Consider the following 17243-nt stretch of genomic DNA (forward strand, 5'->3'; position numbering starts at 1 on the left):
GCTGTCCAGTCAAGATACCTATACATTACATCGGACGGCCCCTATAAAATATAAGCGAAACAGAGTTGTAGTGTACGGAAAAGATGTACAGTTTCAAGCGGATCTGGTCGATATGTCTGCTTATTCAAAGGATAACGATAACATTAAATTCTTACTAACGTGTATAGATGTATTTAGCAAATATGCATGGGTGCGACCGATGAAGAATAAGACGGGACAGGAGGTGACTAAAGCGTTTGAATCGATATTAAAAGAGCCGCGGGTGCCAGAAAAGCTCCAAACGGATCAGGGAAAGGAATTCCTCAATAAACATTTTCAGCAATTAACAAAAAAGTATAACATACATCATTTTACCACAGCCAGTGATTTAAAAGCTTGTGTGGTCGAGAGGTTTAACAGGACTCTAAAAGGCCGCATGTGGAGATATTTAACGGCCGTCAACTCTACACGCTACTGCGACATCTTACAAGATCTAGCCGACGGGTATAACTGCAGTTATCATAAATCCATACGAATGAGACCAATTGATGTTCATAAAGAAAATGAAACAACCGTATTCAACAACTTGTACGGAAAGCTCCGTAAAGAGACACCTGTCTTTGCTTATAAGATAGGCGATGTTGTTAGAGTGTCTAAAGTCAGAAATATATTCTCTAAAGGATATGAACAGAATTACACAGAGGAGTACTTTACTATAGTAGCGTGTATACCCCGACAGCCACCGGTATACAAGATACAAGACTACGATGGAGAGGTTATTGATGGGTGTTTTTATGAAGAGGAACTACAGAAAATTATTGTGAGTGATGATAAATCATTCAAAATAGAAAAGATTTTAGATAGACGTCGTAGGGGTAAAACTATGCAGGTTCTTGTAAAGTGGTATGGCTGGGGCCCAAAATTTAACTCCTGGGTATCTGAAAAGGAGGTGGTGAACTTACAGAAGCCCTTAAAGGCTTAGGGTTTGTAAGACACCTGTCATTTAAGGAGAAAAAAATTATTCATCATGATCGAAGAGGGTTTCTACATTACATTACCGTGCAATGCATCGAGGGTCGTCTACCCAGAAAACAGAATATCTAATTACAGAACCCGACTGGGAAAAACTATAAATCTGAAGGGGCCGTGGGAAGTGGCTCTAGCTGAATTTGAATATCCCATATCATGGCATACGTTTAATGAAGAGGACGCTTCCTTTATTATCAACTGTGACCAAAAGCTGCTACAGCCTGTTACCGGGGAACATTTTAACGTTAGTGACGGTATTAATATACATATCGATAATAAGGCTCAAACTATACCCGTGCTGCGTAATAGTTTAAAGTCCGGATATTATGAGGATGTACCATTTTTGCTCCGGGAGATAAATGCGTCGCTACCTCCACAAACACATCTCGGGTACGATCATATAAGGAATAAGGTTTTTCTAAAATCCTCTCAAAGGATCTCATTAACATTTTATGGAAAACTGGCGGTCATCCTGGGGGTCCAGCCAGGGGTTTCTATAGAAACGACCCCTCACATCCAAGAAGGTCAAGAACCCAGAGCTGTGACTATAGTATATGCACCGTACCAATCAGACATAAGGGGTGGATTTTACACGTTATATCTGTACACAGACATTATAGATTATCAATCGGTCGGTGACGTATTTGTTCCTTTATTAACAACCGTACATATAGACGGTGAGCCAAACAAGATAGTCAGTGTTAGATACGACAAGCCTCATTACGTACGTGTTAATAAAAGCACTATTACAGAGATTACAATTGAAGTGAAAGACGACCAAAATCAAGACGTACGGTTCACTTACGGAAAAGTAGTCGCCAAGCTTCACTTCAGACCTGTGAAACATCACCTGTTTTAAAATGGCTCATCTCACTCCATACAGACCCGATCCCGATCGATATGTTGAATATTATCGGAACCAGGCCGGTAGCGGTTTGCCGGGTTTTATTGGGTCGAACGCAATGTATGGTTCTGGAATCGGTGGAATTTTTAAAAGTTTTTTTCGTGCGGCCCTACCGTTCTTAAAAAGGGGATTCAGTATAGCTAAACCTCATTTAAAAACGGCTGCGAAAAATATATTCGGCGATGTTGTTACTACAGCTCTAACAAAGCCTTATAATAATAATAATAATAATAATGGACAGGACGGCAGTGGGTTGATGGTCATGACCCGTAAAAGCTATAGGCCCCCGGGGGTTCGGGTGAGAAGGGGGAGTGGCCGTCACGTGAAGAAGAAGACTAGAAGCACGAGCAGAAAACTCTCAGTTGCAAAGAGACCTCGGAGTCGTCGTGTGAAAAAATCTACAAGAACTAAAAGACGCACAAACACTATTTTCTAAAAGTATGGCGCTGTTACATTGCATGTCGGATGAATGTATTAAATCGGAATTAGACCTTTTTACAGTGCCTTTGACGCAAACGGCGATTGAAAAAAATACCTATGTGGAGGTTCCGCCCATTACGGCTATAACAGACAACTCTCCACTAGAGTTTTTCATAGCAGGTACTGGCGAGGATTACACAGATTTGAATAATACCCTGTTATATACACGAGTCAAAATCACAGGACCGGATGGCTCTAACATACCCGACGGTGCACCTGTCGGTCTGATAAATTATCCTGGAGCGTGTATATTTTCACAGGTTGACGTCTCTTTGGGGGACCGTCTGGTTTCACAAAGCTCCAATACTTACCCTTACAGGTGTATCGTGGAAGCGCTTATGAACTATGGAAAAGATACCCTGGAGAGCAACTTTTCACCCGGTCTTTTTTACAAAGATACGGCCGGTCATATGGACATCACAGATCCTGCAGGTGCAAACGCCGGTTTAACGAAGAGGGCCGCTTTCACAAACGCGAGCAACATCGTAGAATTATTAGCCCCAATCCATAGTGATATTTTCTTTCAGGAGAAATTACTGCTAAACGGTGTCGATATAAAGATTCGTATGACCAGGGCAAAAGATGAATTTTGTCTAATGAGGAGTGACGCTGTTGCTTATAAACTCAATATTTTATCAGCATCTCTTTTTGTGAAAAAAGTGACGGTTTCACCGGCAGTGCGTCTGGGCCACGCCCAAGCCCTTCTATCTACCACTGCAAAGTACCCCATAGAACGAGTGTGTGTAAAGAATTTTTCCATACCTGCTGGCTCACGAGTGTCTAATCAGGAAAATCTCTTTCTCGGGACACTACCGAAATCTATCATCGTGGCGATGACAGATAACTCTGCTTTTACAGGTGCATATGATAAAAACCCCTTTGCCTTTAGACATTTTTTTCTTGAATTTATGGTTCTATCGGTCGACGGAGTGAGCATCCCATCCCGTCCACTCCAGCCGCAGTACGATAACGGGTCTGCTGTTAGAGAATTTTATCAGCTGGTCCTAGCGACAGGAAAACATCTCAAGAATCAATCAATGTCTATAGACCGTGAAGATTTCCTCAACGGCTACACACTCTATGCCTTTAACCTTAGCCCCGATGAAGGCTGTGGTCAGCATGTGTCTCTAATTAAAACAGGTAACATCAGATTAGAAGCACGGTTTCGAGAGCCTCTCAGACAGACCGTTAATATCATCATTTATTCGATCTTTGATTCTATCATCGAAATTTCCAACAGAAGACAGGTACATGCTGAATACTACTGAGTGAAATGAATACGATACAGCTGACAGGTGTCATGGAGAAAATCTCCTGTAACGCTCATTTTTTAGGAGTATTCCCATGTGATCACCTCCCCAAAGAGCCATTAATGGACTTACCATGCTATTTTATAGCAAACACTGACCCCGCAAACATGGCTGGCGAGCACTGGATTTGTGTATATCTGAACAAAGATGGAGTGGGATGCTTTTTTGACAGTTTCGGCAACAAACCAGACGCGGAGTGCTTTCCATTATCCTTTCAAGACTTTCTAAAAAACAACTCTCGGCACGTTCAGTACTCTAACAAACAAGTTCAGGATTATGCATCTGATGTTTGTGGACAGCATTGTGTGTTTTTTCTGTATCACATATCAAGAGGTTGCAATTATGAGGATGTTATGAAGTTGTATAATGATGATTTAATTAAAAATGACTTAATGGTATCTCTTTTTGTGAAGAAATTGAAGCCTGGGTCATGCTGTGGTAAAACATTTAAGTGTGTCCAGTGTGTACAAACTGGAAAAATGTTTCAGATGATGTGTTAATCACTGCTGTGTGTGTGTGTGTGTATACCCATGTTTAACAAATAAAAAAGGATTCATAAAAACCTTTACATTTTCTTTTTCCTTTATTTATTGTCAGCATAAAAATATACATACATAAATGAGTGATCACAATCACATAATTATGGTATACATCATTTAAACAAAAGAACTAATAAATTAATAAATGACCATACACAGGCCTACAGACTTAAAAAGTCAACCACTGACTCGAGTCCAATAGAGGCGAATTAAATACATTTCCATCTGAAATATTACCTCGGAGGGGTGATGATGGAGGGGGGTACGGTTGTTTTCCAGACTTGTGTCTTTTCTTTTTAGACCTTATAGGTGAAGCAACTTCAATACCATCTATAGACGACTTGCTTTTAAAAGATTCAATCATACGTTTAACATGATGATTACTTATCGTCGAGAATGGTATGTTTAAACCAGCAAATGCCTCCAGAAATTCATGCCAGCCTACTGGTCTGCGATCATCACGTATCATATGAGGCCTTGTTATGCTTTTCAACAGATCAAGCATGTGTGATCCTGCAATGGGTTTTCCTTTAAACACAAATTCTCCAGAGTCTGTCCATGAGCACACATCCTTAGCTTTACCCATTTTATCTAGAATGTATTTGATATTTTTTAAACTCCTCTGAGGGACATTGTTTAACACTTCGTTCACAATTTCATCCTCTGCATTCACACTGTCACTGTTAGTGTCAGGCCTATTATGGCCCTCAGCCCCTGCTGTGTGCGCGTCACCGTAGCGTGAATCGGGTTGAGGTAATGTAAGGGTTAATGAGTTACTCTCAGCGTCGCCTTGTTTAACCAATGCCAGAAATCTTTGCAAAGCTTTAGTGTAAAGCTTAGCTTTTCCGTGTGCGTCCAGATCATTCCTCTGTAATATGTCTCTTATTGTTACGTCCAAGTTGTCCTCAACAACTTTATGAATTGTTTCACGGGGATACCCCGTTCGCAACTTATCCAGCTGATGTTTCGGTACGAGATACATTTTCTCGGCATACTCCATACTTTTTCACTATCTAGGCGTTATCAGACTGGTAATAAATGGTATGGCAACGCTCAAGAGTGGCAGTAGAAACCCCCCTCTTTGATTAATCATGCGTCTTTTTCTCTTAATGTTAATTTTCTTATTAGCTACGTATTTTATCTCAGTTTTCCTCTTTCTTAATCTTCTGTGTTGATTCGCTGTAAGAGGTATTATACCGTGAAGGACGTTAAGAGCAGCTTCGCATAGGGCCAATATGAATTCATCAGAGGCCGATTGTAAAATAAGTCGTCTTTGCTTGGGCGTACCTTTGTATAATAACTTTAAAAGAGGTAAATTTCTGGAAAGCCTCGAACTCATGGTGATATCTGCTTTGCTACTTTCTGCCCCTCTGTATGTATACCACTGGGTTGGATGAGAGCAAATCTGTTCTGAGCCTAAATCTTTCAGGCGTTTTTGCTTTATAATCTATTAGTAAATAACCATATGGCAATTTTGTAGCATCTTGATATGCCTCTATAAAGAATTTTGCTTCCCCGGGATACATCTGTCTCCCCAAAACACCGATTTGCTGTTTATCTCTAGGATTTTTAAAAATAATTAAATAATTTGCATTAAGACTTATAGTCCGGCTAGATCTCCCCTGAAAAAACAAGTTTTGAATTATTAATATTGTACTTATTGAATTGTGATGGGTATATTGCGTGAACGCTCGCTGAACTTCTGTATTAGAAGATGCATTATCCATAATATCATCAAGGATTAGCAATGATTTCTTATGGGGAGGGAATAAAAATTCATCATTCAGTGATTTTGGTATACCTTCAATAAATTTAATATCAAACACTTGCATCAATTCATCATATAGTGGCTGCCAACAGCTGTAAATGTATATAAAATTGTCAAATTTTACAGAACACATCTTTTCTGAATTATACATCAAAGTTTTTACAAAATAGGTTTTCCCGCTGTTACTCGGCCCTGACACCAGGGCTGAGAAGGGATGTTGCAGTCTAAAGTCAAAATCATCGGTTTCACACATGTTACAATGATTCAAAATATTACTAGAATCCATAAGGTATGGTTGTATAATCAGACAGGAGCACACGTTTGTTGTACACGACTCTGAAGCTTTTTACAATTGTTCTATTGTGAAGTGTGAATCTCCTCTTATCACGAACAATGGCATCTGTCTGCGCCAGCAGGTGCGATGTGTCACGTGATTCTACAAAACCACGGACCAGACCAATCAGACTCTGTAGGGACACTATTTGGGAATTCTCAGCAGTAAGCGTAATGCCTTTAGCTTTAAGACAAACATGCCCTTTCGCGGTTCGATACCCGTATGATTTTGGTCCTGAAGAGCAGAACTCCTGGATTAGATCATTTGGCTCTAATTCACTCGTAAGATCACCTAGGTATGGACCACATTCCGGAACCCAGTCCCCGTTTTTGGATATGAAAATGACAGAGTCTGTATCTGTATAAACAACACGCTCCCCTAATTTATCCAACAGCTCGTAAAGCTCCAAACGCGCGTACGCAGTTGTAAATGCTCCAATAAATACATTAACGTCACGTGTCAGACACTCATCCTGCCCCGCATACGACCACTGTATCAAAGCAACCTTGTCCGATACGAAAGAAAAATGGTTTATCACACGCCCCGTACCAAAAATGTACTGCGCAAACTCTTCGGGCTCTGTCAAAAGCTCCGTAGACGGCTGATTTGGGCGTAATGCGAATCTTCCCCACAAAGAATTCAACATATATTTGGTTATAGTTCTTTTTGCCGGATTGTGTGCTATTTTTTCAATGTCAAGCGTAATCCCCTCTTTATCAAGATAATTCTTGATGTATGTCTGTTTGTCGTCGTCTGTGACTACGTGCGAGGGAAATCCTGATGCTTCCTGTTTGACTTTGAGAAATGTCTTCACGTAGCCACTGAATAAGCTGTCTGACGTCTGAGAAAAATGCCAGACTTCGTCTATTTTCACAACTACATAGCCGTGTTTAATAGCTCGCGCCAATTCAACACTGACCCAACAGCCGCGCAAAATTCTTTGCTCATCAGTGTGGTTACAGGGGATTGTCTGAATCTCGCCCTCAGCACACGTCCTACAGAGTGGAAACATTAATTTTTTCGCGCATCTGTAAGGCAACACGGGGTGAAAGAGTTTTCGTGGAGGCAGCACTTCGGCCTTAATGAGTCCAAAATAATTCTCCACCGGCTCAAAATCCTTAAAAATAATTCTCGGGTGGCCGGTCGGATATGTTTTATGGGACTGTACGTAGGGGTAAAGTGAACAGAAGTCAAAATAATCAATGCGCTCTTCCTCTGTAATTTTGTGATAAAGTTTTATGGCATTCGTACGCCCACCAAATAACGCGTCCCGTGGCCTCAAGCGCTCGGGAGTGGTGTAAGAGGCCATAAAGGCCATAACATCCGGGTCACGTTGCTTTAAACGTTCCCATTCGCACTCCCATAAAGAGATCACACGTAAGGAGTACACGTCACGCAAAACCTGCAGTTTATTATCAGACTGTCTCCTGAGAACACCGAAAGGCACGTTTGATAGTGGATTTAAATCGTTTGGATTAAATCTACAATCATGCCCATGATAAAAACACCCGAGGAATTCTAATGCTATTTTCTCACCACTAGATTTTTCGTAATATCCATCCACATGATAAGGCCCAAATTTAACTTCACCGTAATTTAATGCGTGATGCACATCCACGTTTTTCGTTTCTTTAATGTACTCCAACCACTGGATTGACGTGTTGGAGTATGTCTTGAACTGATTGACGTATGCATTATTATGCGTCAACGCCAAAGTGTCTCGACTCAGAAAATTAGCTTTGAACACCTTCATACAGGTACCGGCCAGCGTTATGCATTTAAACGGATCAATTTTTGAACACTCCACAAATTCTGCCCGATAGCTAATACACGCCTCCCGCAGAATGATTACATCATTGCGACAGTAAAATGCCAACTCCTTTTTAAGGTCAAACACGCCACCCTGTACGCAGGTGTACCACGCATCAAATTTGGAACGATCAGCAGTGCTCATTTTGTCATACCCGTAAAGTTCTTTAGACGGGTACGGACCTACGTAATCAGCGTTCTCTATTCTGTTAAATAAATGAGGGAAAAAACCTTTATCTCTTACGGGAAGATTAAGCGCGGCGGGTATCTTACTCAGAGACATAGCCATATAACTCAGTGTATCTATATATCTCTGTTTGAATGCCGTATCGTACATATAAATAATTCTACAACCTTGCATAATGATCTTGGGGGCTATCCCTTCGCTTACGAAATATTCCAGTAATATGTGCGAGTCAAACCCTGATGCGTTGTGGGCTAAAAATGTGTAATTAGAGTATTTTTTACGTCGAAAGTGTTTGATCATGCTCTCCACACAAGTTGTACCAGCCGCTGTAAACTCTTTGCCGTCGTGGGTTATCGCACAGACATAATTAGGTACATGTTTGCCTCCCTCGTACATCGTTTCAAAATCATAATATACGTATTTCTCGTCAGTTTCATCCGGTTTGACAGGTTGTATGTAGCAATTATGTATGCCTTCAGGTGCCAAAACTGCATCGCAATGTATGCAACGCTTGGGGGCGCACTTGTGCTTTTTTTTATTTTTATTTCCGCCACCTGTCATTCTGTAATTCACACAGCACTTGTCACAATATTTCACCACATCGCACTGTGGCCTCTCACCGGGTACTCGAGACTGTTTATGCTTTGCGTAACAGTATGCGGATCTGCAAATTCTGTTGCAATCATTGCATCGTGAGGTTTTTTTAGTGTGCGTGTGACATTCAGAGTCGAGGCAAATATCGCATGCGTACCTGCATTTGTGTAGTCTGATGTCGTTAAACCCTTTGTAACAGAATTCGCATACGTAACTATTACCTACGAATGCTTTGAGATTTTTGATCAGATAGTAGTGTGATTCATGAATGAATAAATGGACCGTCTTTGGGTGCAATTCATCACTATTTTTGTACACTAACAATTTCCCTGAACAGTCTCTATGAAACACAACTATTTTCAAGTCAAGAAATCTCTCGAAGATACTGATGTCATGAAAACCTATTTTGGTTTGTGTTGTATAACCAGCCCTAGTGTGTATCTCTTCGGCTATTTTCTTCAGCTCATCGTCTGGAACTTTCGGATTTAAGAAATGTGCTAGGCAGTAGCTAAAACACATGTTGTCTTCGACATTTATGGGACAGAATAAATTCATTTTATTCTTTCGGATTGTTTCGGTGATTGCAAAATCTGTTATTTTGCGGCGGACGCCACCAGATCTATCCATCGCGATCGATACCCTAAAATTCATTTGAGTATCATTTGAAACCTCTTTATTACTTTGAGCAGCCCGTTCTATCTGATCTATGAATAAATCTGCATTGTGATTATTTTCAGGCGTTAAAACCGCATTAATAGCCGTAGGTAGATTGGCCCCTGTTAGTGAAATATTGATATACCCCGTATCCCCAGCCATTAGCCTGGAGAATGTAACGATTTCATCTAAAATCGTATTGAGAAGAATGTTATAGGCAGCTAGGTCCATAGTAGCTATATCGCCCGGGTTTAAAGTTCTGTGAATTTCTAGACCATTGAATCTTGGACGTGCTACTACTGTGAACTCTCCAAAAGTGCCCCCTTCTGTGGCAAGTCTACGAATTTCGTCTTGGTTTAAATTAATATCAGGCATTAAGGATTCTCTAGCTGATGGGATCACGCCCCCGACCTGTTCGTTATTATTATTATTATTTTGTGTAGTCAATTGCAGCCATTCATGTTGGTTGCTTATGAGATTTTGTAACGTTTCAGTTCTGTTAAGGATATTGGGGTTTATCATGGTTAGTTGGTGATTTATCAGATTACGCAGTTCACCGCTTCTAGATCGGTTAGACTCTGGTTCCCCATCAGTTTCCCCGTCTTGTAAATTATAACATCTTTTAGAAGCCATTGTTTTTGCTTTTTGTTTTAGTTTTATTGTAAAGAGACAAAATTTATATTATAGCAAAACGTGTGCCCCCCGTTGCCATACACATACATGAATGTCAAGTGTTTTACAAATAACAAGTACACATGTAATACATAGAAATACCCAATAATGACGGTACAAAATATTGTAAACGAATCAAAAATGCATAAATGAAATACAGATGAATCAAACGGTTACATCAACAAAAATGAACCAAATCAGTTACTGCTACTACATCAAGCGAAATAGCAGAACTACAAAAAATATTATCATCTTCTATCCCTCATAATTATATCATACAAATCAGTCAACACTCTTTGAATAATGTTTAATCTCTCGCTAAATAATGACAGTGTTATTACTGAAAGCTGTTGCTCGTCTCTTACTTCGTGTAATGCACCGGCCAGTTCCATGCGTAGTCCACGATTTTCCTGAATAATCTGCTCGTGGCTATTCATCCAGAATTCAATCGCCCGGTCTAGCGTTTGTTGGTGTTGAATCTGGCCGTCGATTATGATCTGTAGATTAGCGGCGATGGTGCTTTGAGAAGCACGCACGATCTCCTCGGTCTCTTGATACGACAAGGGTCTCCCCACAAGATCTAATATACGTTCGAAATTACGATTCGTACGACGCAGGGTGTCATAAGACAACCTGTGTAGATCTCTTTCGTTGAACAGCGGCTGTATTTCCGCGTGGCCCGAATCGCTCTCATCAGAACTTGACTCGGCTGAGTCTGAGAATTCAGCGCCGTTCCACGCGTCCAGCTGGGAACTCGTAAATAACTCCAGTCCTCTATCTTCGTAGTCTTGTCCTGTAAAAAAAAAAAAAAAATATATATATATACATATAATTTATTATTATTATTATTATTATTATTAAATATATATATATATATATATATATATATATTAGGCTAGGTAAAAAATTATGATTACACATTGATAACTTACCGTTATTTTCTGATGTTCTTAAACTGTGTACCGTGAGGGTACACGCGATCGCCATAAACTTCCCTGAGTCGCTTTTCCCCACGGGTTGATGTTGTCGGTATAGCACTATCATCGGGTAATGCGGACGAATTGCTTGGTCCCGCTGACACCTGCTGTGGAGCGATGACGTCTTCAGTGACGCTGCTCGAGCTGGAATCTGGTACGTCACCTTGTATCTCTGATGGAGCATCTCCAGCCACTGAAATATAGCAAATATATTATTATAACAATAAATAACCCTTTACAATATAACGACAACAATCGCTGGCCTACGGACTCTCACCATTAATAATATCTTGAACGACATCCCCGACCAACAACGCTTCGTCAACTATAAAAGACATACACGTTATTAAAAAGTATCGTTATTAGATTCTGCAATGGTTGTTCTTTTAATAGATAGTGGAAGAACACTTACATATTTCGTCCAGAATTATTTCAAGGCCTTCATCAAAATATAGACCAGATTCGGACACATCTGTAATGTTGAAAAGTAAAAATGTTAGGTCTAATACACACACATGATTCATCGAATATCTAAAATATGTATAACAGACACAAACGATATAAATATGTAAATAAAAATGTTTATACCTGCGTTAGAATTTGATGCCATGATGTTGGAGTTTTGAGTAGACGACTGCACCCACGGGAGACTGAGATCGAATTTGTTGTAATGTCTATAGGTCATTATCTTACATTTTAAAGGTTTTCAGCTTGTCATAAAGTTTTTTTTCTTTCTCCAGAACTCTAACACCCCCTACTATCACCTGGCACCCCATTCCTCCCCTTCGTAGTTAGTTTATTGTTTAAAAGGCTCACGATGCTCTCTTTTTCCCACGCAAAAACGCACTAGACCAGCAACAGATATTTTTAAATTACAGCTTATCGTGATTGCAGCTATACCCTTTAAATTTTAACACATGCCAGATCTGCAGTCGTAAATGACAGCGTTTTTCCCCGCGCAAAAACCCACCACGGGATTTTACACGTGTGTGTGTGTGTGTGTGTGTGTGTGTGCTGCTGGGTGTTTGCTACGATAAACTCGGATGACTGGTTTTATGGATCCGAACCCTTGTCAAAGTTCACCGGCCACTGACCGACCAGTCACCCCAATCACTATGTCACGAACCATCTCTAGAATATCTAAGAGAAAATAATTATACGCAGGCCTGCTAAGGTGTGATAACCCGTCACAGCATGTGTCCCCCTCTCCCCCTCTGCGCGCGCGCGTGTGTGTGTGTGTGTGTGTATGTGTGTGTGTGTGTGTGTGTGTGTGTGTGTGTGTGTGTGTGTGTGTGAGAGAGAGAGAGAGAGAGAGAGAGAGAGAGACTACAACCACAATTAGAGTTGAAAGAGTTAAGAGCGAATAACTAAAGATAAAAACAAACAACTAAAAACGACCATTATTTTAAGTGTTATTTGTTTTTAATTATTTTACCATTATTTAGATCTTCACCTCTGTATAGACTGGGTGTTTTCTTCTGCTCTGAGGGGAGTGTTAAGGGGGCGGAGACTGGGGGGGATTTTGCATGTACCCCCGGCTCTCACTGAAGATTTAGCCATCGAAGGGAGAGGATGCTTTTGCACTGAACTCCATAAGAAAACATTGTTTTGTCTAAACTAAATTAAAATGTAACTTTAAAATGTAATGTGAAAATAACTTAATATTATTTTCTTTTAATGAAAAGTGTGTGTGTGTGTGTGTGTGTGTGTGTGTGTGTGTGTGTGTGTGTGTGTGTTGAAACAATTAGTCTTGATAGTGTCATGAACAAATAAATAAACTACATTGAACTAAACAACACATGTTAAAACAAAAATAAGTATTATTAACTTTTATTTACCATTATTGAACTAATGCATTCTCTAGCATTGAGGGGGAGTGTTAGGGGGCGGAGACTGGGTGGGGGACTTTACGCAGCCTCAAGCAGCTCATTCTGCTTCTGTCATCGGAGAGAGAGGATGCTTTTGCACTGAACTCCATAGGAAAACATTGTTTTTGTCTAAACTAAATAAAAATGTAACATTACAATCTAATGTGAAACAACTTAATATTATTTGTTTAGCTTTTATTTTTTATTTTACTTTTATTCATTGTACCAGATCAATGGGAGTGTTAGGGGCGGAGACTGAGGGTGTGTCTTTACACACGCTCCCACAGCTCATTCCGCTTCTGCCATCGGAGAGAGAGGACGCTTTTACACCAAGCTCCATAAGAAAACATTGTTTTTTTCCTAAAGAAAACTCGTGTAAGTGAAATAACATTATTCGTACTTTCTTTCTTTGATATGTTTAATACATATACCTTTTTTTGAACCTACTCTATAACTTTATATTTCTGAAAAACTTTTTTAAATGATTGAACATTGACTTTTTTAACAACAAGCTGTATGTATGTCAAAAAGAAAAACAACTTTAACTTGTCTTTATCTTTAAACATACCATACCCTTGTATTTAACAGAGACGTTTTTAAAAAACATCTAAAAACGTATGTGAAATACAATCTTTGTTTAATAAAAACTGATTTCCATGATCTTATACTTGTCACTGCTATTCCTATCCCAAAACCCCACTCAAGAGTACATTTGAAACATTCTTTGATTGTTTTCAAACAGTTACGAAAGCACACATACACAAAGTTACAAAAACAGTCATAAATTCCTTTGAAAAGGGGGGTGTATAGGAGGAGGAGGGTGGTAAGAAAACAGATGGTCAAACTGATAGTCATAAAACAGGTGTCCGGAAATTGTGTCCAGGAACAGGTGTCCAGTCCGGTGGGAGGGAGGGGGGGGTTATGGAATTTTTATTACCCCATCAATCAATCAAATCTGACACATGGTGCCCTCTATTCTCTCTTTAAAAGAAGACTGAATTTTAAAACCGTCAGATGAATAACATTCTTGCCAACCATCTTGTTGTTTGCTGTGAGACATAAAAAGGCATTTTCTCTTATTCAGCAACTGGCGATCACAAGATACACCAAAACACAACACTTTATTCGTTCGCTGTAATCCAAATAGAATCCATATGTTTGCGAGAAACAAATCCAAATTGAGCCCGGTGATCTTCATCTCCATTAGTTTTCATCTCCTCTCAGTAGCGCAACGGTAAACATCAAATCTCGCGCTCTTTATGAATTTAAATTTAAAAAACGCGCCCTCATGAAGCGTTACGACATGATTTACGGCAGTGGCATCGAACGCTCATTGGCTCTCGCCTGCTTCGTCACAGATTTTGACATGCCGTGTTTCAGTTGAATTGTATTTGAAATGGGAAACGCGCAATTTCACGGAGAGAAGCCCGGATTCATATTTTCATTGATTAATAGCTAACATTCTGCTCTGTACCTCATACCAAACTATTAACGTTATATACCACCAGAGAGGACTGCGACTGCAACACATCTTCATTTGAACTACTTTTGGTGCCGCTTTTGACATTTTTGCAATAAATAAATTATTGTGATTACACTGGTCTGTCTGTTATGCTTTGATTTATAACAGTACGTTGTTTTAATAAATGCTAATGGGTAGGTTTAGGGGTAAGTGTAGGATTAGCCATTCAAAATATTTTTTTAATGCTATATTGTTATCAAAATCGTCATTTTCCAACGTTTTACCTTTTATTTTCTTTATATTCTGTATTAAATTGGTAGGTTTAGGTTTGGGGTAGTGTTAAGGGATCGTACATTAATCAATAAAATGGTCAAAGGGCAATTATATAGATATCTTTATGATATAACAAAAAAGTTTTGTATTCTTAACAAAAAAGATTTCATGATGGATTCGTAAATATTTTACGTTTTTTAGCTGTAAAAATGTAATAATACTACGTTTAAATGTTGCAAATACGTCTATATTTTACATTTTAGCACTTCTCCAAACGTACTAAGACTTACGTTTAGTCTCTTTGAAAGTAACGTATTAATACCTACGTATTAACGATGAGACCAGCCTGGAATTTCCCACAGGATATATGTTTTTTCTTTGTCAAGCATTTTGCAAAACATTATTGCTTGTATTAGGGTTATTAATAAAAATAATATAATAAGGACAACAAATGAAAACAGTCACTTTGCCAATTGACCGTGTTAATATTTATCCACATTAGGCGATATATTGTTCCTACAATCTCTCATAATTTAAGATCTAAGATTGTTCAATCAATTGTTATTAAAAGACAGTGCTGTCTGATATTACATTGCCACAGTTTTACTGTAGTAATCTCTATAATAACTGTTACTACTGTTTGCCGGCTGCTTCATTATTTATTATTTTTTAGTTATTTAATTATTGCAAGAACAGGTTTAACCCTAACAAGGGCACAGTGTGCCCTTGTTATAAAGTGCATGACATTTCATTAATATATAGTGTCAGTCTATACTGTATTAGAGCGCCATCTAGTGTCATAACTAGGAATTCATCACTCAAAGATTCCAGTTTTTGAGAGTAAATCAATATGTTTTAATGGCATTTATCACAAACATATGTTTCGGTAAATACACAAGCACAGGATTTCTTAACAAAATAAAACTTCTCTGCACAGATTATTTACAATAGATATATAATAAAAAGGTCATCTATAGCCAGCTTTTTTTAATTCATATCATGGCAAACTCTAACATAAAACATTTACATCACAAAAATAGACATAATGCTAGTCACCAAACTGATGTCAAACCCGATCAGTGCAAATGCTCTTATGATCTTATAGTGTAAATGACAAGAAACTGACATAATCGATCACTGTTAGATCACTTTATCAGCTCTAATAAACATTCAAAGCACTCACTGCTAACACGTGTCTTTGTTCCTTATTTATAGCAGATTTATAGCCTAACTGTTTTTAAACAATATTTACAGAATTAAATTAATAATAATAAAAAAAAAACATTTTATGGTTGTACGCCTTCCATATAAAAATTGTACTGTGCTAATTAATTGAGATTTCTTACAGCTCTTACAGGTTGTTGGCCTTGTTTGTTTCGTTGCTTCTATTGCTCTCCCCTTTTTTGTAAGTCGCTTTGGATAAAAGCGTCTGCTAAATGATTAAATGTAAATATATTTATAAAAATACATTTACACAATTTAACATAGCAATTGCTATCAGGATATGAGGAGACTTTTAGTATTTTAAAGAATCATCTATTCCACCTTTAACAAAATTCCGCTAAAAACTTAAATGATCAGATGTTATATCTTATGTAATAATTGCATCATATGTCACAATTGACCAGTGTGAGTGCCCGTGATCACCACCAGAGGGCACCAACCCGGACTGTCATTCTATCATAGACCACATTACCCATAATCCTTTGCGCGGACTCATTCGCACTCACTGTTAACACCGGTGTCTCGTCATCACCTCATTACCTCTGCCTATATATACCATGATCACGCTGTCATTCACGGCGAAGTCTTGTTTTGTGTAATAACTTTTGCCTGTCCCTTCCGTTTTGTTTGCCTTTTCGGACTGCTTGCCTGTGTATGACCTTTTGCCTGTTTTATGGACTACGACTTTGGATTATCCTTCAATAAATACTGCATTTGGATCCTACCTTCTGTCTCAGAGCGGTGCGTTACAATATAATTCACCGATATCAGAATATAAACACAAAAGCAAAATAAATACAGTAAAATAATTTAAACTTGCAATGAATGGAGAAATGTTAAATTGGGCCCTGGATGATTAAATGTTATGATATTTTAGCTGACGAAAGGCTATTCAGCGAAATAATGCTCGTCTCCTCACTCAGTCGATCTCGTCTGTTCGCAGTGTAACCTAGAAGAAAACACACAGGACAGTGAAATAGAAAACAGACATAAGAAAAGGAGCAGTGCTTTTGCATGTTTGAGTAAATATTCTTCACTAGTAAAATGTGCTGTCTAGTAAAAAAAGTCTACTCGGAGAAATGGTACATATTAGTACCTTTTTGGTTTTGTACCTTGGGTACTGCCCCAGTGAAAGCACTGTACCTTTTTTTTCTGAGAGTGGAAAATGTAAATTCTGTCA

The sequence above is a fragment of the Pseudorasbora parva genome, chromosome 14 (genome assembly GCF_024679245.1).
Source record: "Pseudorasbora parva isolate DD20220531a chromosome 14, ASM2467924v1, whole genome shotgun sequence".
Taxonomy (NCBI): domain Eukaryota; kingdom Metazoa; phylum Chordata; class Actinopteri; order Cypriniformes; family Gobionidae; genus Pseudorasbora; species Pseudorasbora parva.